Here is a 25,496-nt window from a genome sequence, read left to right on the forward strand (position 1 = left end):
AGGTCTTATTTATACTAACTAAATGAATCATGGAGGGGGTTGGAGGAATCTTGGGATGAAATGGAAGTGTGATAAATATTTTTAGTTTGCAGACAAGGGCGGGGTTGGGGGGGTGACCTAAGTAACTGTGTCCCACTGACATCTGCAAGGCAAAAGCTCAAAGAAATACACAGAAGCACCATGCTATAGTTGGTAACATTTCTCACAGTGGATCACATTAGCAATTTTCATGCAGCTATACATGCATACTGGAATTGAGTATCTATCTATATTCATGGCAGTGAGAGGAGTCAGGCATCTGTCCCATGGTTGTCATGGATGTTATGGAGGGGTAAAGGAAGGAGTCAGGAATCACCCCCGGGGTACCAATTTAGAGTTGAGGATTTCAATGTAACTGTTGTTCACTGGATATAGACATGGGTTGTTATGTATAGAAGCATTTATAGATAACACAGAAATATGTATGTATGTATGTGTGTCAAAAACAGATATCTGTTTGCCTCGTCAGCTGGGATGCTGTATATTAACACTGCCCTGAGTGTAACAAGCACACCTATTATGCAGGTCTTGGTTTCCAATGTTATTTTTTAATAAAAAGGAACATGTTTTGGATAAATGACTGGTTCTAGGACTAAGGTGGGAGATGCCAACGATGAGACTGGAGTGAAAATAAAATGTCCATAAACACAGACACATGTACACATGCATGGGGATATGCCAAAGGAATGCAAAGTTAGCCAAATTAACTCCCATTTGAATAACAGAAGAAATACATCACTAATGGATTGAAAGCCAAGGTATAAAATAAATACATATATGACTATACAAAATGGAGTAAGTTATTAAACACATAATATTCTGGGTCTAAGAATTCCATGTAATGAGTGTAGACACTCTGCTCTCAGGAATTAGCATAATTCCCTGTTGCTTAAGTATAAGTTGAACAAAGTATTTTCCTTCCAAAAGGACTGTTTGGAAAAGGAGAGGAACTCCTTTTCTAAAGGCATTCTTTAAGACACCTTTAAGACACTAAAGACACCAGGCATACACACCTGTATTACCTGGGTAATTAGGGGCAGAGTTGGAGGTGAGAAAAGACATTGAGCATTCTGGTCTGGTAGAATATTCTTCCTTGATAACATTGGCTGCTTGAATGCAACAATTCTTTAAACTCAAGGGCCATGAAGTGGCCCTTAGACAGTGCTATTACCTGATAAATTAAAGATCTTACCCAGAAGCTCAAAACAGTGTGCATAGTTGAATAGACAGTGAAGGACAGGTTATGTGAAATGTGCTACGGGTTGGATCTGTATGTGATAGGAATGCCTTTCCCTCCTTTGCATCTTACTCTGTGTATCACTGGTGAGAAACCCCTAGCTGTAGAAGGTTTGGCCTTAATTATAGAGAGAATTATTGTTTGTGGTTTGATGGTGAAAAAGTGTTAAGTGTATGGCCTGTTGCAAATGGCACTTTCAGGTTCAGGAACCAGAGAACTGAAGTCATCCTATTTGTCTCCGGCAGGGGTGGAGGGGAGCTGGCGGCTGGGGCTCTAGGAAGCATGTCCCATGCCCTGTTCTGGAGATGGTGGGCTTCAGCAAGCATCAAGGAAGACAGGGCACCTCCCTCGCTGACAGTATGGAAATGAAGAGATTCTATTTCTACACTCACATCCCTTGCTGAAAATCTTAGAAGGCCAGGAGATCACTTCACCAACATCAAGGTACACAAAAAGCTTATTTTCCCTATCATTTCTCTTCCTCAAATCATCAGTAGTAGGAATTCTTGTATTTTCTAAGACTATTTAACCTTCCAGAGAGTGTTTTCTGATCACATCTTTAACAATGCTAAGCATTGAGGAGGGATTTTTAAAAATTAAAAAGTAATCATGGCCTTTATTCATTTGTCCAACCCACAATTTAATTGTGTCTCATGTGCCAGGCATCTGGTAGGTACTAGAGATATAATAATAATAATAATAATAATAATAATAATAATAATAATAATAATAATATAAAAGCAGACAGAGTGAGGTGTGGCTTCTTTCTTAAGCTGGCAGCCATCTAAGAGTTTGCTATCTGGCCCAGATATTCCCAGTGTCTGGGGAAACACTTGGTCATAGATAGTGGCTGGGAGATGATGCAGCACTATTGTAGTTTGGGTAGAAATATCTACCCAAAACATTCATGTGTTGAAGGCAGAGTCCCCTCTGGGTGGATCCAATCAGTAAGAGTTGACTAAGTCACAAGGGCTCTGATGTCATCCATCTCCTAGCAGAGGCTTCTGAAGCAATGCTGTGGGTTAGTTAGCTCATCATTGTTGTTGGTTAGCAAGGCACAGCCATGTTCAGCTATTTGGGACCATCTCTTTACTGACCTGGAATTTGGAGAGTGATTTACACAGTGGATGCTGGGTCAGAAGATTGAAGATTTTTCAGGAAACTGTAACATTGTAAAATCTAAGTAGCTAAACCCTGTAAGGCATTGCTGATCTAAGTGTGTGTTATTAAATAATTGTTCCATTAAGGCATGTCAGCAGGGAATTAAGATAGGTGACCCAAATTCTATACTTCTTTTTAGTAACTCAGTGTAATGTAGAGCTAACACTCATTGGAGCTCAGCTGCAGGCACGTGAGATGAAGGAAGTGGAGGAGGTGACGTGCCCTGGGAGCAAGTGTGCAAGTCACACCTTGTAGGTAGGTGGCTAGGGCAGGTATCTACCTTACAGGCAGGTGGATAGGGCAGCTCTCTCTGTCTCTCTGTCTCTGTCTCTGTCTCTGTCTCTGTCTGTCTGTCTGTCTGTCTGTCTGTCTCTCTCTCTCTCTCTGTGTGTGTGTGTGTGTTGTGTGTGTGTGTTTGTGTTTGTGTATGTTCATTTAGTTCTCTATTATTCGTTTGTGAGCTGTGTTTGTTGCTTTCTGCAGTACTATGACCAACATACAAAGAACCTAATGGGAACAACTGAAAGGAGACAAGATTTCTGTCGCTCATGGTTCCAGGAAGTTAGGTCCATGACTGCTTAGCACCACATACTTGGGCAGAACATCATCTTAGGCAGAGTGTGTGCCCAAGGGTTGGGATCGCTTCATGCTGACTAGAAAGCAGAGACTGAAATCCTCAAAGTGTCTGGGAATGGGATACCCCTAAAGACTTATCTAGTGACCTACTTTCTCCAGCTAGGGCACATCTCCCAAAGTGAAAGGAACCTCCCACAATAGTGCCACTACCTGGGGCCTGAGTGTTCAAAACACGAGCTGGGAGGAGGGCACACATTTCATATCCAAAGCATAGCATTTGCAATGTATAGAAAAATGTAGTTTAAAACTGTGGAATGGGCAGTGAGTGGGCCTTTTGCTATTGTAAGATGGAGTAGATGACCTTCAAAAGACCCCACCCTCTAGAAATTTTGATTCAATGGAGCCTAGAAACCCTATTCTCTTTGTTTCATTCTTCAGAAAAAAAAGTTCCACTCATCTATGCACCCAACCTTCCCGAGTCAGTTGGGATCATCATCCGTTAAGTTTAGAACAGTAACTTCTGGCAGGTTTTTTCCAATAGTGAGCATCTATCTCATGTTTGCAAGCTGCCTATTACAGTCTGTTCTTGGAGACCTGAAGCGATAATATTGTGTACTGTTGATCAAAGGCTGTATCACGTGCATGAAGGCTGCATCGGCCAGCTGACCAAGTACCAGTCTGGGTTTTCACTCAAGCAGAAGGACACCTACTTCCACAGGAAAGTGAGCTGTGAGTGTTAGGGGGCTAAAGCATCCTCTGAGGAGATCTCCTCAGTATTTGGGTGCATATTTAAGTAGAGAACTTAGAGTTTGCATAGAGCTTTGCCCATTTTTGTTTGCTACTAGAAGGAGGTTACTAACCATTGATAAGCCCAACAATCCACGAGAGTGATAATGAATTCCATCCATCAATGGAGGGAAAATTTAACATCTTTCTTCTCACACCCCCCACCACCACCCCGGGAAGAGACATATTCTTATATTTTTGGTTGTAAACTTAGTCTTTAACAGCTGAGCCATCTCTCCATCCAGCCCAAGACATATTCTTATGGTTTTCTTGTCTTTACAAATCATCTTGAGCCAGATGCTACTTGGTGGTCCTCTATTACAGTTCTATTTGAAAGTGTCTGCTACAGGCTCATGTTCATAGATGATGCTGATTAGGGAGATTGTGGATCCTGTGGGGTAAGGGGCATGGCTGGTAGAAGAGCCTTTGAAGGTTGTAATCCAGCTTTGCTCCCAGCCAGAGGTCTCTGTTTCCTTTCTACTGTGGAGATGTGTATGACCTGCCACAGTAAGGTCCTGCAATTGCAGACTGAGCTGCTCTAGCCATCACGTGTTTCCCACCACAAGGAGCTGGACCTGCTAAGCTGTGAGCCAAGAGAACTCTTTCTTCGAATAAACTGTTTCTGTTGATCCACTGGTTCACCAGGCTTAATCAGGATGAAATCTTTTCTTTGGTATGTCAGTGTCCTTTCTGGGGTGAATAGATGTTTGTTTACAATCTCACCAAGAAATACCATGTAACAGTCCCACATTCGCATCTCACCATATCCCAGCATATTCCTGCTGTGGGGATGCTGGATTTAAGGTAGGCTAGGTGGATTTCTACTGTGACTATAAACCCTTGCAAGGGTCCTTGGGGACCCTTGAATTTTATGGTCATCATCTACTCAGAACTAACTGAGTCTGTGACTCTGCATATTTTGGTGTTATTAAAACAGGTTAGCTTTCTTTTTTTTCTTTTTCTTTCTTTTTGTTTGTTTTGTTTTGGTTTTTGGTTTTTGGTTTTTCAAGACAGGTTTTCCCTGTGTAGCTTTGTAGACCAGAGCAGGCTGGCCGCGAACTCATAGAGATCTCCTTGCCTCAGCCTCCCAAGTTCTGGGATTAAAAGTCTGCACCACCATTGCCTGGCCAGGTTAGCTTTCTTATCACTAGTGGGATGGTTGGTCAGTTGCAGACAATGTGGGAGGTGACTTTTCTATATGCCGTTTTCTCCTGCTAAGATCAAGTCTGAAACCTGCTCATGTTTCTTTCTACATTCCTTCAAAGGAACCTTATTTACCTGTTGGATCCATAGTCACCCTGACCATGACTTTCTTAGATTATTATTGTAACTGTATAATTTGTATGCCTAAACCTCTGGCTCTGAGTTGCCAGGGTTGGGACATTTCCAGAGTGTCTGAGGTCCTTTGAGGTGGGGGAGTACCCTTGATACAGTGGGAGATAGCAGGCTATGGAAAAGTCCCAGATTCAGGGGCCTAGTAGGCAATGACACACTGTCTGCTCACACTTCAACACATACCTTCCCCCCCCTGTGATTCCAGTTTGTGAAAATCCCAGGCAGTTACTACATAAGTACAAACAATCCCCACCACATGGTCAGCATGGTCTAGCCCTCTTACAGAGACAACATAGGATCCCAATGCCACTGTAGTTCTACCCCCACACCCATTTAATGCAGGGACTTTTGCATTTTATTTCCAAAGTGTGTTATATTCCTGACTGGGCCGTGTTTGTTTTCATTTTTCTTTTCTCCCTTCAAGTTGTTTTAGAAAAGCCTAACTACATTCAGTTTTCCTCATCCCTGATTTTAGATTTTCCTGATGAAAACCCAGTTTACCCTGTGATATGTAATACTGATCACTCGAGTATGAGACCCATAGTCTTGGAAACCATCTGGAGTATAAATTCCTTTGGGTGGCACAATATACGTTTGCTACCCCACCACCCATGAACATATCCAGCCATTCTTCCCTGCTTCATTAAAAGGCATCAGAGCCAGTTGGGTTATGATGGAAAGAAGAAATAAAGGGTAGATAGGAAAATCAATAGGTCAGCTTCGATCTTTGAAAGATCTTCATATTTCTCCCATCAGTCTACCTGCACTCAACCTTTCAGGGATGTGAAGTGTCCTCAGATTCTGGAAACCATCAGGGTTTGTCTTCTTTGGATTTCCAAACTGGGGAGGGGGGCTTCAGAATATTAGAGTTTAGACTTAATTTTTTCATTAAAAATTGATTATTATGAGAGAAATAAATAATTCCAGAGTAGCCTACTAATGACTATCTTATTCATTCATTCATAAGAAAATATTTTCTGTCCCTTGTGTGCCAGGCATTGTGGCACAATGTGTTGCTGTGATATGATTTTAAAAACACATTTGTCTTGGTTCCCATTTCTATTACAGAGATACCAAAAGTTGTGAAGTTTTCTGAGTGTGAGTAATGTTTGTGTATGTTAATGAGGCAACCTAAGTAGGGGCAGAAACAGATCCCTTGAAAGTAGAAGCTGGTCACTAGAGGATTAACATTCTGAGCTCTGAATGTCCCCTTTGCTTTTAGGAGGTGGTCCTGGGGCAGGAAATGGAGTTAAGTCCTCAATGGCTAATGATTTAGTAAGTCATGCCTACAAAATGAAACTCCTATAATAACTCTAGGGCTAAGTGAGCTTCCTGATTAGTGGACACAGTCATCAATTCTGAGAGAGTGACATGCCCAGTGAGTACATGGAAGTCCAATGGCCCCCATCCTTCACTTGGTTCCACGAAGTGATTTCATTGGCTATTCCTGGGTTGTATCACTTACAATAAAATAGCAACAGAAAGTAGGCAGCTTTCCTGAGTTCTGGGAGTCATTCTAGCAAATGACTGAACCTGTGTGTATGAGGTTGGTAGTGGTGGTGGTACCTAAATCTGTGGTGGGTTAGACTGAAGTATAGGTGTCCCAGGAAATATCTTTGTAACTAGTGTCTAAAGTAGTGACATCTTCTGTCTCTATGCCTTTACTTATGAGGTCTGCGCTGATGAGTATCCGAAGGGATTGCATTGTTGGCCACTTAGTTGTTTTTATAGTGAATTGAAGAACTGGTTGGCATATGAATGATGTATCTGGGGATAAAATGGTGAACAGAAATAGGAAGTTCCTATTCTTAAAATCTGAAGCTATGCAACAAGTTTTATTAGGGTTCTTTATCACGACATCTTGTGCCATCCATTTAGCCACGAACTCTACCCCATCTAGTATCAGGAACTAACCCTGTAATCACATCAGTGTGCTTCATGATTTCTATGCCTGTCTGGCTCAGTTCACTGGTGGTCCAGTATCCAGCAGGAGATTGATGGGAAGGAGGCGAGCAAAAGCAAAGTGGTAATCAACATGGTCTTGTTTCCTCCTTGTGAGGCCATCATTGGCCATATCTCCTTTCTCAGTGCCTTTCTCCTTTCACTGTCTGGTAACTCCTTCTGGTCTTCAGGGACCTGGGAGTGGTAAAAATGCTTCAACTTCTGTCAACTCTTGTGGTTCTATTAAAACTATATACACACTTGTAAAAAATATGAATAAAAGAAGCCTCCTTAGTCAATATGCCTTCTTTGAATTCCCCTCATAGGAGTGTCCTATCTCTTTGGGGTGCAAAACCAGAACTGTTCTTGTGAATGTTAGATTTATGTTTGCCAGCTCTTCGGCTTCTTGTGAAGGTCATCTGGGCTGCCATGCACCAGCTCTGCTTTACAGCATTTAGAATTGCCCTTTTCCATTGCCAAAATGGACCTCTCATTCATTGTGATTTTGGCATCAGTTCTATGTTCTGGCTTTGAAGATGCGTTAATGCTCTGGGTTTATAGCAAAATGAGACATGCTGATGAGAGTTTGATAAGTGATGCAAAAGTTATTGCTGTAATCATTTTATTGTTGAGATGGAACAGAACAGAAACACTGAAAAGTTTAATAGTAATAGACCGTGAAAGGAAGAGTAGACGTGTACTTTTCACGTAACTTGGAGAACCATATCCTAACATTGATGTTTGTTATTGGGCCCACTGTCTGAAGCCCCATCCTAGCACTTGTATTGGAATCTATTGTTAGTTTTTGCCAATGAATTTACTGTGAAAAGATATGAACTTGTATATTTCTTTCTTTCCATGTGAGTTACTCTGAGCCTCCTTTGCTTTCTAAGCCATTACTGAAGAATGCATTAGGATGGCCAAGAAGGACAGTAAAAACTGGTTTAAACCCAACCTATCTCTGGTCCATTGTCATGAAGATAAAAGAAAAGGCTGTGTAGGAAGATCTCTGCAGAGCTAGCGAGAGGCTGTCCCACTCCCTGACCTGAAGAAATGAAGACTTCCAAAGGCCATTCATCCCAATGCTACAGATAAGGAGATGAAAGCAATGGGATTTTAAAAGGTGTACCTAGACACACAGTGTGGTGGTTTTCATTATCCATAAGTCAATTTTGGTCATGGTCTTTTGTCACAGCAATAGAGAGGAACTAATTTAAAAGTTGGTACCAGAGAGTAGACTGTCTATATTAGGAACCTGACAAATCTTCTTCTTCTTCTTCTTCTTCTTCTTCTTCTTCTTCTTCTTCTTCTTCTTCTTCTTCTTCTTCTTCTTCTTCTTCTTCCTCCTCCTCCTCCTCCTCCTCCTCCTCCTCCTCCTCCTCCTCCTCCTCCTCTCTCTCCCTCTCCTCCTTCCCCTTCCTCTTCCTTCTCCTATTCCTCTTCTTCCTTTTTATGTGGAAGTCTTCAGAACTTTGGACAACAAATGTTCCGTATGCATCACTTAATGAGCCATTCTAGTAGAAGCCTGTGAGACAGAAGTGCTGAGAATAATGTGGACTGTGGAAGTTTAAGAGGTTTCAGAGGGAAACAACATATCTGTTAGGAACTGGGCTAGAGGCCATTCTTATGATTTTTGGCAGAGTCTGTCTGCCTGTGTCCTAAGAACTTGCCTAGGACTAAAGAGAAATGAGTGGACTCCTCCTTTTAGTGGAGAATTTCAAAACAGGATAACACTGAGTGTGTCACATGGTGGTTACTGGCAACTCTTATACATGTCCACAGTGAAAAAGGGGGAATGTGAAAAAGAAATCCAAAATGTTGTACAGTTTGGGGAGAAAAAGGAATGCTAGGAAGCTTAATTAACAGTGAAAGATTGTGCTAAATGAGAGAATGTAATTATTAAGGAACTTAATGACATTAAAGAGAGACTTTAGCTCTACACTGGTACAATGGGAAGAATGCCCTCAGGCTGAGACCCCACTATCTGCTAGGAATCCAGCCTGTGAAAGGAGAAAGAATTAAGGATTCTTGTTCCTAGAAAGCAATAGCGTCAATAAGCAAATGCTGTTGAAAATGTGGTTGAAGGGGGCCAGGGTCCACCCCAAACTGCTAGCTAAACCTGGCAGTATCATCCATGAGGTACTGGCTTTGGAAACATAATGGGGGGGGCATGGATTCTTCCTCCATGTTTTTAAAATGCTGCTGAAGTCAGGCAATGTGGCAGTGCTGAAGTGGCTTCAGGGTAATGACCTGAGGTAGCCATGAGTTTATGAGAAGTCATTGAATGAAGCTATGAAAGTGAGTTACAGGAAAGACCTCAATATCAGAGCTGTGAGAATTCTGCTGAGAACTTGATATAGAGAGTGGAATGAGTGTGTGTGTGTGTGTGTGTGTGTGTGTGTGTGTGTGTGTGTTGGGGGAGTATATGTTATAGACAGCAAAACTGGACAGGTAAAACCATATAAGCCTTTTGAAAACAAAGCCCTAGGTATCAGCCACAGAGCTAGGGAATTTTGTTATTGTCTTATTGGATTTCAGCCTTGCTTTGATTCAGAATCTTATCACCACACTCCCATTCCTCCTTTTCAGATTGGTAGCATATATTCTGTACCATTGTGTGCTAGAAGCATGTAAGTCACTTTAAAAACAAAAAAACAAGGGAGTAACAGTTAAAAGACTGCCTTCTGATGGGGAATGTACTGTGTATGTTCATCTTATTGATTATTGAATAAAGTACTTGTTTGGCCAATGAGACAGCAAGTTAGACAAGACTAGGAGTCAAAGAGGATTCTGGGAAGTGTAGTAGGGAAGTGGTGATCCAGGCAGGAAGTGACATAGCAAGGAGACTCATATTTGAGCAAGGAGAAACAGGAAGTGTCCCTTTTCCCCACCGCTCTTCCTCCAGCAGTGCCATGTGAGCCACCGGCAAAAGAGGGTGCCAGCGAAAGGCATCCTCTAAGATATCTTATAAAATATACAGGTTTATGATAATTAAGACTGAGCTAACAGATGAGGAATCCTAATCATTGGCCAAGCAGCATATGAACCTAATACAAGTCTCTCTGTGCATTAATTTGGGCCCTAATTCAGGTGGGTGGCTGGCATAGAGCGCACACATGGCTGTGGGGCTTGGGCAGCTTTTGGCGGAAAGATTTATCGTAACAGCCTTCAGTCTCAAAAGAGACTGTGGACTTCAGACAGCATTGAGACTGTAGATGTTTATAGGGACTTTTGAAATTGGAATAACTGAATTTTGTATTATGATAAGGCCAAGGACCTAGGAGGACCAAAGAGAGGTATGTGGTGCTTTGAGCAAGAAATGTCCCCAGTAGACACAAGTATTTGCACTCTTGGTCCCTGGTTTGTGGTACTGTTCTGGAAGGTTATGGAACCTTTGGGAAGTGGAGGCTTGTAGGGAGAAACCTTGATGATAGGTGTCAATGACCATGCCCACTTGGGTGTGGCCACAATTATGTAACAAGGGTTTAAGAAGGAGGGAGGCGAGCATGTGGTTCTCTTGCTTGGCTGAGCTGACTGGGAAGCATTTCTGGGTCCATCCCGCTTAGGTGCAAACATGGTCACTGGTTTCCTTGCGTGAGTATTTTTCCCCTAATAAACTACCCGTTATCAACCTGTCTCTGACTCTACTTTGTAATCATCAATAGAAGCTTGATGGAGGAAGTACATTCCTGGGGTGTGTTTTGAGAATTCATAGCCTTGTTCCACTTCTTTTTCTATTTGTCTCCATCTCTCTGTCTCTATATTTCTCTGTCTGTTCTCTCTCTCTCTCTCTCTCTCTCTCTCTCTCTCTCTCTCTCTCTCTCTCTCTCTCTCTCTCTCTCTCATTACTTCATGTTTGCAGTTGAAGATATGATTTCTCAGCTTGTTGCTCTGGCAGACAATTGCAGCCATGGCTCTTTTGCCATTATGGACTCACCTCTGGAACGATAGCCAAAATAAACTCTGTCTTTCCTAAATTGATTTTAGTCATGGTGTGTTATCCCAGCAACAAAAGTAACTTAGAAGTAATTGATAGGTACAGCAATGTTGGTTTGCCAGGACTAACTTGAGGACGTTCTGCAAATCAACCTGTTTAAAGAGTAATTTACTGTCTTGTAATTCTGGAGGACAGCAGTCCAAAATCAAAGCTTTGGCAGACTTGTTCCTCCCAAAAGCTGTGTGAGAGATTCTTTTAGGTCTCTCTCAGCTTCTTGACAACTGTCTTGGGCCCATGTCTGCCCACAAAATCTTTCCTTTGTGTTGTGTCCAAATTCCTCCTACTTTGAGGACACTAGTGATACCAGGTTAGAGACAAACATAATTTTAAGTGGATTGCCTCTGTAAAGATCCTCTATCGGGGACCAGGACTTCAACAGCAGATTCTAGGGAAGATGGAGAAGGACTAATTCATCCCCTACCATCATCTGTCTAAAGACTGAGAGCAACTCAGTCTTTCAACACCCTTGTTAGCTTTTATTTCCTGTCATACTTGTTTCAATATTCTCATTTCCCATTTTTTTCACCCTGGGATAGCATCGAAAAGTGCAGTTAGAACTAAGAATTTTTGCAGACACTTCAAAGATTCAATTTAGGGGAAAATAAAGCCAAAGCAAATCCCAGGCAGCAAGGACTGTTATTAATATAGCCCATAAATACTCATTTTGGGGATAAACATGAACTTTTTATTGCTCCATGGTGGCTAGATGCTATTGAAATTTGTAGGTATAATTTTCTAAGAATTATTTCATAAATTCTGATAACAAACACATGTGTCTGTTTTTCCCCCTTTGAGTTTCTTTACTCCTAGGAGGAAAGATCTCCCATGAAAGCAAGATTTTTTTTCCTCCCACTGTTCCCTGGATGCAGCTTTGGCAGGACCATGGCCAATATAGGCACTAAATTCACCTAAAATGGTTTTGTCAATGAAGGATCTTAAACCATCTTGTTAGGAGGCAGCTGTGTCAGGGCAGCACTCTGTATGTAGCAGGAAGGATAGTTTTCTTATGTTGGACCAAATGATCTCTTGGGGGATGTGGATCTAAACAGGACAAATATGTCTTTTGACTATAAGCCAGGTTGCTAAGGTCAGTATAGCTTGAGCAGCCTCACATCAACCAAAGGTGCTTTGATTTGTTGCAACAGAAAACCAATATCAGAGTGTTGAACTCCACTCCAGTGACACCATTCCTCTTCTTATGTGGTTTAAGATACTTGCTGAAAGTGGGTAGATGATGACAAGAAAACAGCATGTTCCTTCTGAGTCCACAGTCAAAGTCTTGACCTGTGTGGCTTCCTTGGGCACAGCAGCAATGCTGCACAGCTGAGGACCCTCCACACTCAGGGGAAGCTTTTGAAACTAACTCATAGCACAGAACATGTTTCTTGTGGAATATGGAAGTGTACAGAAGGAAATTGCATCTTCAGTTGAACCTTCTGCAGAGTTAATCAGCTATTAGAACACCAATGATTGTGGAGGGGTTGGAGTGTTGCAAGTCTAGGGCCTAATTACAAATCATTTTGGGCCATCATTAGCTTTGTGTGTGTGTGTGGGGGGGGTTGAGACAGGGTTTTTCTGTAGCTTTGGAGCCTGTCCTGGAACTCACTCTGTAGACCAGGCTGGCCTTGAACTCAGAGATCCACCTGCCTCTGACTCCCAAGTGCTGGGATCTAAGGCATGTACCACCACCACATCCATCATTAGTTTTCTTAAGAGTCATTTCCTGCCTCTGTACTGGACCTAACAGCTTTGTGACCATTGGGAAAGTCAATTGGATTTTATAGACAGAACACAGGTTTTCAACCAACTGAAAACCTGTCAGATATGGCATGAGGCTGCAACGTTTTTTTCCATTTTTACCTTAATTCATTGGCTTGATGTTTCTATGGATGTACTTGTAAAGTGTTCTTATTTATGACTTTCTTTGTTCCATTACCATAAAACACCATCAAACTGTCACAACATTGGAGCATGAACTTTCAAGTAACTCAACTTTATGTTTCTGGGCCATGGTCACACATATTTGGCCTCAGAATAAACTACCTCTTATCTCCAGTTTATAGGACCATCTTCTGAGCCAAATGGCTACCATCTTTCTCAAGTCCAGCTGGGCCTATTAGCCAAAGGTCATCACAGCTGGGCTCGTTGACTCTTGTACCTTCCCTCTTGGAAAGAGGGTAGAAGTGTCATGGGACCCCTAACTGATATCCAGCTCTCCCACCCGCATCACAGCCAGTCATCTGCACATAAAGACTAGAGTGTACAGGTTGGGGAAAATGGAGGAAGGGAACACCAGATATATAGCCATGGGGGAGTTGTCATCCATACTGGGTACAGACCTTCCAATGTGGCTGTTCATAACCCCTCACCCTTGCTCTGTAAGTAAAGCTAATAAACTCATTGGCTCCCCAGGGTGAACCTTGGTGGAACTGAACCTCAGTTTATCACTGAAACCATAGGAGGGGTTGGATGTGTTTACAAGGGAAGGAATTTTAGCAGTATCTCCTTTGAAGTGAGTGTTGTGTTTTGCATCAATATTTGGTACCTGGCTGAGGTAGTAGTGGGTGTTAGGCTGTGACCCCAAACACTACGAGCAGTGCTTCTCAAGGGAATTATTGAGACTTTCCCAGTCCATGCTCTAGACTGGAAAGTTTGAATTCCCCTAGGAAATTAGACTTCCACTATATACCAAGGAAAAGAATGTCAGTGAGTAAACAGGTTTGGAAAATGCCATATATGGCACCCTTCTCTGATACCTTTGTGCCTATTAGAATGTAGGATGCTTTTACATGTTTAAAAAAAAAGAGGTTTCAATTTAAGCAGATGTGTCCAAGAGTTTCTTGATCAAATACCATTTGTTCATACAAAACCTGCAAGCAACACATTTTGAGAAATTCTGATTAAAATCTGCATAAGCCTAAGACCCAGATGTGAACTGAAATAGGCTGTGTGTCAAGTTCATGGGCAACACAACAGGAGCTTGACAGAAAAGGAAAATCCTAATAGTGTGACACAGAATGTTGCAATGGCTTTTCACAGGGGCGTGGAGGGCACCCTGAGCTGGACCCACAGGCTTTGCACCCTTGGGGGGTCTCTTCTAATTGTGGGAGGGGGTGGCATTATGAGTCAGTGTGAACTTGGCCTCAATAAGCAGTTAACCCAGGGCCAGCAGTCAGAAGGCAGAGAATGTCTTGGCCTTTGTCACCTAGCTCTTGTTCTGCTTCATTGATGAGTGTCGCACCCTCCCCAGCCCCAACCTCTACCATCCCCAGTCTTTGGTGTCTACAAGGCCTGTCTCTCTGTGCGAGCTCAGCTGTCTGAAGGTGAAGAGGAGGGTGTTGTTGAGTTGATGACATAATGTCTACACTGGCTATGTCACTCCGGAGAAGCAGCATTTGGTCCAGCAAGATGTATAGCTGCCAAGGGAGGCAGGATGACCACCCGACAGAGCTAGCAGGTAGATGCTCCTGCTACAAATACCTTTTGGCTTTAAACTGTACAGGCTCCATTGAACTAGCTTAAGACAGGAAGATACTGAAGCAAAAGACAGAATGTAAAGAACTGAAACTCTCTCAAGGTTGGAAAACATGACAGCATAAGGGGTTTTTAAGACTCAATCGCTGTGTGCCTTGACTGTAATTTTTGAGAAAGGGGTTTTCTAAGCCCAGTTTGGGATGGAATGCCTACTGTTGTCTATTCAGTTGTAGCATATCCAATAGGTAGCATTCTTATCTTCCCTATGAATACCCTGATTTATTCAGAAGGCTGGCAACAGCTCAATCTTAGGGGAAAGAGACCATCTTTATGGTTGTTTATACTCACTCAGTGGTTGGCCCTGTGATCCAGTTCTAACTGGAATCTGGCTGGATATAACTCTGGATCACTTTCATTTCCTTATGTAAAGGGACAGATACCTGGTATGGCTCTTTCTACCCTTGCTTTCTTTTTCTTCTTGGGGATGCAGCTACATGTCTGGCAGAGCAGCAGCTATCTGTGATCTTGAGACATGGGATATAAGCTGTGTACTGGTACCAGCAAGAGAAGGCACAAAGGAAGTGCTTCATGGTCACCCTGCCACCATGACACTGGACTAGGAAATTTTTGGTTATTTCTTATTTGAGAAAAATGACAACCTCTCTGCTGAAATCACATCTTGATTATTGTTATTACTTAGAAACCCAAAGCATCCCTAAGTGGAAGAGTTATGTAGTGAAAACATGGGTGCCAGGAGACAACAACTATGACTCAGAGAGTGATTCAGTCTCTATTAGGAGAGAGCAGTGTGGGCTCATGAAAAAAAAATTGAGATGTCCCAAAGTGGGTGCTGAGGTTTCCAGCAGCCTTGAACCTTCCCTGCTGCTATGGAGTACAGAGAAACTCTTTATGACCCCCCCCACTGATGTTCTAGCTGGAATTCATAAATTAATTAAACTGAGTTTTGTTCATCCTTCCTTACCTACTAGGAGTTTTTTAGTGCTCATGGCAGAGGGTTGAAGATGCTGACTCTCTTTAAGCTGTCATTCCAAAAGAGATGAAACAGTAAACATGAAATGAATAGGCTTATTCTCGGTGGTGAGCGACCAGGTTACATAATGTAAACTAGAGGGTCGTGCTGGTAAGTTAAGGGAGGCTGCAGACACCAAGATCCAAGAAAGTGGTATTTGAAATGAGATTTGAGTAGCAGGAAAAACAAAGCAATTGAGAAAGCCGGGAGGACTGGGTCACTCGGTATGTCAGGAAAGCAGGACCAGTGCAGATGCAATAAGACCAGGGTGGACTTCCCCTGCTGGAAATGGACAGGTGGCTGTTGAGTGGGCATATGCTGTAGGGGCTTTGGGATGCTCGCTGTACTGCCATCTCTGCCCCTTATTCCTCACAAAGTTCAGGTTGCTGACTGAACTCTGTGTAATACAGTGTGGATTGCGAATTTCCTATCATCTGCTGTAGCTCTCAGAGCCTGGATAAGGGGATTGCCTGGGTCCAGGTGGGTGGGTAGTGCCCTCCCAGACTAATTGCCTTCTGCCCATTCAAGCTGTTGGGAATGGATTCATCACTCCCAGCCACAGCTCCCCAGGGGACTAGCTTTTCCCTTGCACAGGCAGGGCTGGATTCCCTTGGAGTAGGGTCACTCTTGTGCCAGAGGGACTGGCAGAGGATTCAGCTGGCACACAGCTGCTTCCAGGTCATGCTTCAGCCACCCCATCAAGGGCCTACTGTCACGTCACACATGTCTCCTGCTGGTGGCTACCCATGAAGAGACCTTTGCAGAAATGAAACCAAACAAAACAAAACAGGTAGGCAGTGAGGGCCCCGGGCTATGGCATGCAGCCTGGGGTGGCTTACAGCCTGCCACAGATGCTCATGTCTGCCCTAGTGTCATTTTCAAGTGATACTTATCAGAGAAGTAGTCACATGAGATCACAGGACCACAGTCTCCCTCAGAGGTCATCCCGTCTTACACACCTCATTTGTCTGTCATTACCCAGAGCAAAGTGTTGGCATGCCACCATCCCTGTTTCTAACAGGGTGCCTGCCAAGCAGGATCACTACCACTTCTTTTTTCTCTGATGCTAACTTGCTGGCAGTTGGAGCCATGGTTTCCCTAGGCAGTTAGTTACCTTTCCAGTGTGACTTGGGACTTGAGACGTGTAATCATCCACCTTAGAAGGATAAAGTTGCCAAGAAGTGCCCAAGTTACCTCTTCAGATACCTTGGATCCATAGCTCCTAGATCTGGGTGTAGTGAGAAATCCATGTGCATCTGTTTAAGGGGTATTGAGGATTTATTAAGATATAAAAGGGGGGACATACACTCACAAATACAGGATATGGTAAATCCAGTTGCAGAGTCTTTGGAAAGCTGTGGACCAGTCACACCCTGCTTCATGCCACCTGACCTGGTCCTCACCACCCATGAGAGCACAAGCCCCTCCCCCTTTCCTTTTAAGAGGTCACTTCAGCAGACACAGGCAAGAAGCCCCACCTCTATCAGGTCAGATAGCCCAAGGTCATCATGGGTAGAGCGAATACCTGCTACACCTAGGATACAAAGATACAAAATGCAAAAATTGGAGAGACCTTGGGAGATTCGAGATGCAATATAAAATATGGATGCCCACCAGTCCATGATGGATGGTCATACTACAAAGGAAGGTTCTTCTGGGCCTGTGCAGTGCTTACACAGATGAGTGGGTCACTGTGGTGTGATGACCTCTTCATGTTATGGGACAGACAAAACCAGATGCTCATGTGTCCACCATAGGGTAGTTACCACACCTCTGCATCTCACTTACACCTTCCTGTGTGCTTGGTATTCTTTTCATAGACAAGGAAAATGAGACCAGAGTAATTAAATATATTTAGCTGGCAGTAGCAACACAGGTAGCAGTTGAAGACTTCTGAGATTTACCTCATATCATTTCTAAGTCCGTCTGTATTCTCATCCTCTGAGGGGGCATGTGTAGTGGGTTGATGGGATAGCAGAAATTAATCATGATTTAGGTAGGGGTAAATTCCTATGGGTGCTGTGAGGTCCCTACAGTACTTGTGAGGTAGGTATTCTGGGGAAATAGAATTCCAAACACAGGCTATTGACTTTTGGTGACACCCCTTCATTATCAGTGATGTGTGGAAGCGTCCCACTAGGAAGTCTGCGAACTGAAGCAGGGTCCATGAGTCTCCTACCAGAACATTCCACAGCATCTTCTCAGCAGCTCTTCACGTTCAAAACATTTTTATTATATGGTTGTGTGTAAATATATATGTAGTGAACATGTGTGTGTATGTGTGTTCTCATGTATGCATTTGCACATGTGTGTGGAGGCCAGAGGCTGATATCATGTCTCCTCCTCCATCTCTCCATACTAAGGCAAGGTCTCTTACTAAACTTGGAGCTTGATGATTTAGTGGATCTAGCCAGGCAGCTTGCCTGGCGGGGGATCCTCTGTCTCCCCTGCTCTAATGCTGGGGTTGCAGAAGGGCTGCCATGCCCCTCAGCTTTTATGTGGGTCCTGTGGATCTGAACCCCTGTGCAGTCTTCACGATTGCACAGCAAATGTTTTATCCAAGGAGCCTTCTCCCAGCCCTTACCTTCTGTTCTTTTAAGCATCACTGTGAAACTCAGCACCCGTGGAACCTCCAAGGCCAGACTTTAAGAACCACACATCTGTGTTAGTCTTGTTTCTGACATTGAAGCTGAGCTATGTGGCTGAACCTGCCTGTGTCTCGGTAGTTCATGTACCTCACAAAGCAGTGAGAGACCCTTCCTGAGAAGGTCGTGAAGACTGTGTGTGTGTGTGTGTGTGTGTGTGTGTGTGTGTGTGTGTGTGTGTGTGTAACTCAGAAGTTCTAGTGCTTGATAAAATTAAGCTTCTGGGCAGGAGTGTGGACTCAGATCTGAGAGCTCTGCAGAACTCCAGAAGGACTATATTCACAGGTCATGGCAAGGGCAGGCATTCTAGGGCAGGAAATATTCCAAAGATACAATTGAGGACACGTTCTCTTAACCCTGTGGACTAATCAGTTCTGGACCCTGAACCCCCAGGGTTATCTTCATTTTCTGCTTTACCACTGCAACAGCAGACAGCTCAGCTTGCCCACTTGAAAAGCAAAAGCTGACCTGCGGGTTAGCCTAAGCATTTGATCTGAAAAGAGAAGCAAAAGTCAGGCACTCTTATGTAACTTGGAGGGCATAAGGAGCCAACACTAAAACCACTGCCCCTGGCTTCTCCGAAGTATCATAAATTTTCCTGGACTGGTTTCCAGTCATGGCCAAGGTGTCTGCCATCTGTTGTTTTGGGCTTAAGATAGACTAGAAAAAAAAAGCTAATTTGTGATTAAAGGCTATAACATGCTAGTATTTGAAATTACTCCTGTTCTATAAAACAATCTGAGGTGGCTTTCCAGTTTCTCGGCAATATTCTGACTTAAATTGATTGCTTCCTTTGAGTTTCTTGGCTTCCCCACACAAAGCTGTTTCTTCCTCCCTCATTCTCTTGCCCTCCCTTTCATATCAGATTTTTTTTTTCATATTGAGATCATCTCTCCACTGACCTTGCAGCAGCTTAACATTTTGTTGTAGGAGTCAAGCAAAGTTGAAACACAGAGCCAAATGAGAAACTGTGAAATAGTAGCTCAGCCTCCACAGGGCAAATGCGCTCTGGGTTATTTCTGGCCAGAGCAGATGTGGCCTTGATGGACTGTGGGGAATAGTATCTCCCAGGTAAAAATAAGTTGCTAAGATTAGGACACAAATGATGCAAATCCTTCACTCTTCAAGTTGATCTCACCGAGAACTATGGAGAAAGAAGACTGACTTTGACTCGTGGTAGATCCTACCCCGGCCATCAACAAATGGACGTCAGGCCACAACGTGTGCCTTAAGAAAATGCTTTAAGGCTACACCAGCAACCAAAGTGAATACAATAACAAAACTCTGTGTGTTGTCATCTAATTTGGCACAGTATGAGAGAGTGACAGGCTGGCACCAGAGGCATTGAAGTCTCCTGAATCCCAGTTCTCCTGTTCCCACCCCAAAGGCAAGCTCTACGTTCAGCTTGCATACTTTCCTGGGTACACATGTAGTTTAGTGAGATGAAATATTGCTGCCATCTTACTGAATAATCCTTCATGAAAGCACACAGTACATGTTATTCTACAACTTGTTTTAAAATTTCACACTAGATTTTTAGCAATTTAGTTTTTGGTTCATTCATTGAAACCATTTGTGGAATACTATTTCCTGAACAAACCACATCTAGGTTGCAACTCCTTTTCCTCTGTCACAAACAATGTTTCAGTATGTTTTTACAAAAGCCTCTTTAAGATGACAGGTGTCAGAGTGTTTTCTCTATACTCACAGGAAAAGGTACACTTTACATAGAAAATCTGCACACAGATATGCAGTATCTTCGTATGTATATGCATGCAAGTGCAGAGAGGACGGAAATTTCCCAGAATAAACTCATTTTCATTCAATTATAATCCAGTTTAGGATAATATAGTCTACCCCCTCCCCCAAACTCCAAAACTTCTAAGTACAATGTAGTAAGACAACCCCACTACCCAGTAAATTACATCCCTGAGAGATCTTGGACATATATGCAGACACACGAATTTGCTCTGCCTTTGGGAGTCCACATGGTGTGCAAACTTATGCTCCTGTCCTTGTGAGTGTATTAGAGCAAGTAAATGATATTGTATGTATTTAGGAGCATTCTATGTACTATTGGAATGCAGCTTTCCCCCATTCAGTGTGCCTGCCACTGAAACGGAAGTCCCATTTTAAGCTTTCTGGGTCACAGTTTCTTATTGGTACCAAGACAAGCATGTATGTGTGCACGCACGTGTGTGTGTGTGTGTGTGTGTGTGTGTGTGTGTGTGTGTGTGTGTGCGCACACTTGCACTCATGTGTACACACACACACACACACACATACACACACACACACGAGAGAGAGAGAGAGAGAGAGAGAGAGAGAGAGAGAGAGAGAGAGAGAGAGAGCAACAAAGACTCAACTGTTTTGCAGAAACATTTCTCTGGAGCTCCAAGACCCTGCTGACAGCTGTAGCTTTGGCTCCAGTGTGTGCACATCTGGGAAGGGCAGAGACAGGGAGCGAGTAAATGATGTTCTGGGCCCTTCACCTCTGTCCTTACCCAAGGAATCCCACTTTAATATTTGACCATTATCTTTCCTTTGGATTTAATTGGCAAAAATGGATACATTCTGAAAATAATTCTTAAACTATGGATTTAGATAGCTTCAAAGTTTTTTTTTTTAATCAAGATTTAAACTTGAATGAAAATAGCTTGTCTCTGGGACTTTTAGAATTGTATTCAGAATTGAAGAACAAGCTTGCTTAGGACACAGCATTTCCTGCGTCAGGTTTAGGCAAAGCATGTTGGCTCCTCCACCTGACAGGTAACCTGTTCTTCCTGAGACTGCACAAGATGACTTGTGTAGGACACTTTCAGAGGGGCAGAGCAATAAGGTCACCACCATCTTGGGCTACAACTGACATCTTTTCTATGGCCATTTTGGCTTTATCTGCAAGAGTCTTTCAAAACTTAATCCATTTGCATTGTGCTTGTTTATTCTGTGAATAAGGGGCTAAGATGTAAATTTTCCTGAAACCCATTTCCTCCCAGCAAACTGTTTCACATGCTCACGATGAAGCATATTTTCTCAGCAGGGTGCCGAGACAGTTAACTATTATATTCAACTATTCTATTCACAGAGATGAAAATTTTATTATTATTTTAATGAAAATATTCAGCTCCTCATGGGTTTATTTTGCATTCTCAAATATAGTAAGAACATTTAAAAAATGTCCTAGGTAGTAACTTGGTAGTGAAGTGAATTAGAGATGGGCATGTGTTAATTAATTTGCACAGAATTCATAACTCTCTCTCCCATTACCCTGGCTTTCTTCACCTCCCTGGGGCCTGGATTACAGCTTCCTCTTGGAGTCTGGTGCCTCCCTCTGATTGGCCCAGCTTGTATTTCATCTTCCTCCATCACTGTTTTCATTGTGTCGCTCCCATGTTCCAAAACCCTCAAGGGATCTTCATTTTCCACCACATCAAACCTAATGCGCAGCTGCCTATTTTCACGGCTCCTCCTAATCTGTTTTTTCCTTACATCTCCAGCTTTATTTCTTTTGCCAGATGTGATTTTGGTTCCTGTGGTTTGGAGATAGTGGAATTTTTGTACACATACACACACACACACACACAAGTTGAAAGCTGCATCATTTTTCTTAAGTGTAATTCATCCTTGCTCCCATCAACAAAAGCATATCCAGACACTGCACACACTGTATCAGGCCATGGGAGCGAGGCTATGTGGTGGTCATCTGGGGGTGGAGTAGAGGCAAACCTTTCATACACACCACCCTTTCTCAGTGTGCAAGGTGGACACCTGGCACAAAGAAGATGGTTTTTTGGGAGCAGTTTGTAAAGCTCTGCCCATTTTGCTACATCTGGCAGAATTCAAGCTAACATTCAAGTAGGAAAATAGTAAATATAAAATCAGCAGAGGCTGACTCCAAAGTCTATAAAGAGACACTCCTACATGAGACAAGGCTGAAAGGGCTACAAAACACTAGAGAAGATGCCTGAGGAGTTGGTGAATGAGAATCAGGTGAAGGCAATGTGTTGGAGGAGGCATTTCATATCCATCTTAGGCTTCCTTATGTGTTAAACACCATGGGCAAAAGTAGCTGGGGAGAAAGGGGCTTATTTTACCTTGCTGGCTACAACTCATCATCAAGGAGAGTCAGGGAAGGAACTCAAGGCCTGAAACTGAAAGCAGAAACTGAAGCAGAAGCCATGGAAGAACACTGCTTACTGACTTGCTCCTCCCAGCTTTGAGAACTTGCTTTTTTATACAACCCAGGACCACCTGCCCAAGGATGCTACCATCCACAGTGATCTGGACTCTCCCACATCAATCACCAACTAAGGAAATATGCTGCAGACATGCCTTCAGGCCAATCTTTTGGAAGCATCTTCCCAATTAAGATTTGCTCTTCCCAGATATGTATAGGTTTGTGTCAAGTTGACAAAAAACTAAACAGCATAGCATCTTTGAATCTAATTTATTTTCAAATTTTGTTGGCTCTTCTACTTCATAAATCTGTGATTTGGGAGAAGTTTCTTCACTCATAAAACAAAGACACCAATGACATGAAGAACATAGGACTGTTCTACGGCTAAATGACATAATATTTTTGTTCATATTTGCTTCTAGTAACCTGTTCTGTTTCTATACTGTTAATTATAATGTCTCAATTTTTGTTACTAATTTTATTTGAGCCTTTACTCTTTTTTCTTACTTAATCCAGCTAAGGATTTATTATTTTTTTGTTTATTTTCTCAAAACATCTTAGTGTTGTTGATCATTTGTGAAGCTTTTGGTCTTGATTTCATTGACCTCTGCTCTGCTCTTCGTTATCCTGTTCCTTCTGGGCTTTGGGGTGTTTTTACTTTTTAGCTCCTTATGGAACAATGGTTGGTTTTTAAGATAGTAATCAGTTTGGATATTAATTACTATTAATTTCTCAGTACTGATTTTGCTTTTCATATGTTCTATTTGCATTTTAATTTGTTTCAAGAAGTTACTCTATTTCCTCTTTGACCTATTTAGCAATCTGGCATTTAATTTCCATGTATTCTTATGGTTTCTAAAGTCTATATTTTGTCAAAATTTGATTTTAATACATTGTGCCCAGGAAAGAAACTTGGTGGATGTAAGTTTTTACTAATTGGCTGAAGTCAACATACTGAAGAGAAGACTGCATTTCCAGTGCACTATTCATAATCATTACGAAATGGAAACAACAGTTATCTGTCACCTGATGGATGGGAAAAGAGTGTGCATGCGACGCTCTTTAACCATAGAGAGAAAGTACTCCTCTCATTTGCGATGACACAAGAGGCCTGGAGGTCATTATGTTTCACAAAATAAATTGGGCATGGAAAGACAATATGGTGTGAGCTTCCTCTGTGAAATAAAAAAAAATATTAGTCTCACAGAATTTGATAATAGAGTAGTGGCCACTGAAATCTAGGGAGAGAAAGGGACAGGAGAGAGTGAGGAAGGCCATTTGGTGAGTAGTAATTTGACAGCTAGGAGAAAGATCTAGTGTTCCATTGCACAAGTTGACAATAAAAATACTGCATCGTGTATTTCAAAGTTATAGAAGAAAAGACTTTGCATGTCTTCACCACAAAGAATAGTAAATGTTTCAGGAGCTAAAGACATGGACTCTGAGTTGCATGTTGCACAATGAATACTGTATTCAAACATAACATGGTACCCAACTAAAAATGTACACTTTTTATGCCAAAACCATGCTTAAAGATGATTATAATGGAGCTGAAAAGTTCACTTAGGGTGATGAGCCACTCATCATCATAACTTCTTAATGCAACAAATTAGTCATGCATTTGTACTGGTACACACAAGCCTATTGTGCTCATAGTCATAGAAAATTATAATGCATGTAATTGGGTATAGGGACAGCACTTGATAATAAATGACTAATTATTGGGTTACACATTTCCTCTATTTTAAATTTTGTCACTATTTTAAAATGTACTCATTCTACTGTTTACTGCAAACAGTATGCTGTGTTATGCATGCCAGAGCCCCATAAATCAGGTATTACTACATCTATTGACTGTATCATTTTCTCTTGTGCTTGGTTTAACTTACAGTGTCTTAGCCATAGTTTCTGTAGGAGCAACAACTATGCCATATACACATCTAACATTAACTAACATAGGTAGCAGACTATACATACCACCCAGCTTTGTCTAGGTACACATTGTGATACTTCCACAGCAAAACCCCTACCTACATACTTCTCAGCATCATTGTGCTGAGAGCACATGGCCTTGTCAAACAACAAGGGACAAGAGAGCACCTAGGGACAAGAAAAATTGTTCAAATATTTAGGTTCATTCTAAGAAGGAGCAGGAGCTGAGGCACCACAGAGGTCCCACAGCAGTGACTCCATGATGAAGTATTAATACATGCTAAATATGCTCAACTTGAAAACACTGCACTAAGTAAAACGAGCCACACACAAATGACTGTGCATTGCATTATTCAGTTTGTATAAAAGGCCCGGAAGAGGGAAATCTGGAGCCCGGTAGTGTTATAATGTTAGATTTCAAACTCTGACTAATGGCTGAGGTGCCTACTTAATGTATCATATCAGACCTGGCCACCAGGTTCTCCCAGCATCCCTGGGATCCTACCAGTTACAGGGGCCTCCTGGCCTGCATACCCTGCCCCCTACCCTGAACTTTCCAGCCCAGTAGGCTGTGATACTCTTCCCTATATAATCTAACCATTTTGGTTATCCCTGACCCTTACTCTCTTTGGGCCTCCTGGCTGCCTCACCTGGTCTCGCCCAGACACAACCCTCTCCTGCCCCATGGCTCAGGATCATATCTACTGTGGACTCTCCCAGATGTCCCCGCCTCTGGCTATGACTCCCTTTAATCTACAATAAACTTTCTCCTCCACCGTACCCAGGAGCAGTCATGTCCTTCCCTTTTTACTTTTTTCATTAATTTGCTGCTGGAACCAAGGGCCAATCATATCTTTTCCTATTTACTTACTTACTTACTTAGTTTTTCATTCAGGTGGTAGACTGGTATTTCCTAGAGCTTGGTATTGGGAAACAGACTATGAAGTGACTGCCATTGGATATAAGGCTGCTGTTTTGAGGGGAGGGAAATGTTTTACAGTGAGATATGTGATAATTGCTCATCTGTGAATATAGTAGACATACTGAGTTGTATGTTTTGAATGGATAAAGTTTATGAGCTGTGAATTGTATTTCATTAAAACTATTCTTTTCAAAACTGTTATGTGCAAACATCTCCTTGAATATGAGACAATTATTTGGTCTTT

At 42.4% G+C, this 25,496-nt stretch overlaps 1 long non-coding RNA gene across 1 annotated transcript in view; it reads left to right on the plus strand.

The window, feature by feature from the left end:
* The first annotated feature begins 1,528 nt into the window (after positions 1–1,528).
* LOC113834751 overlaps positions 1,529–25,496 on the plus strand; it is a 65,611-nt gene continuing 41,643 nt past the window's right edge. Inside the window, exon 1 of the long non-coding RNA XR_003483526.2 lies at positions 1,529–1,720. This is a non-coding gene — a long non-coding RNA (uncharacterized LOC113834751). The remainder of the gene's footprint in view (positions 1,721–25,496) is intronic.

The sequence above is a fragment of the Cricetulus griseus genome, chromosome 3 (genome assembly GCF_003668045.3).
Source record: "Cricetulus griseus strain 17A/GY chromosome 3, alternate assembly CriGri-PICRH-1.0, whole genome shotgun sequence".
NCBI lineage: Eukaryota > Metazoa > Chordata > Mammalia > Rodentia > Cricetidae > Cricetulus > Cricetulus griseus.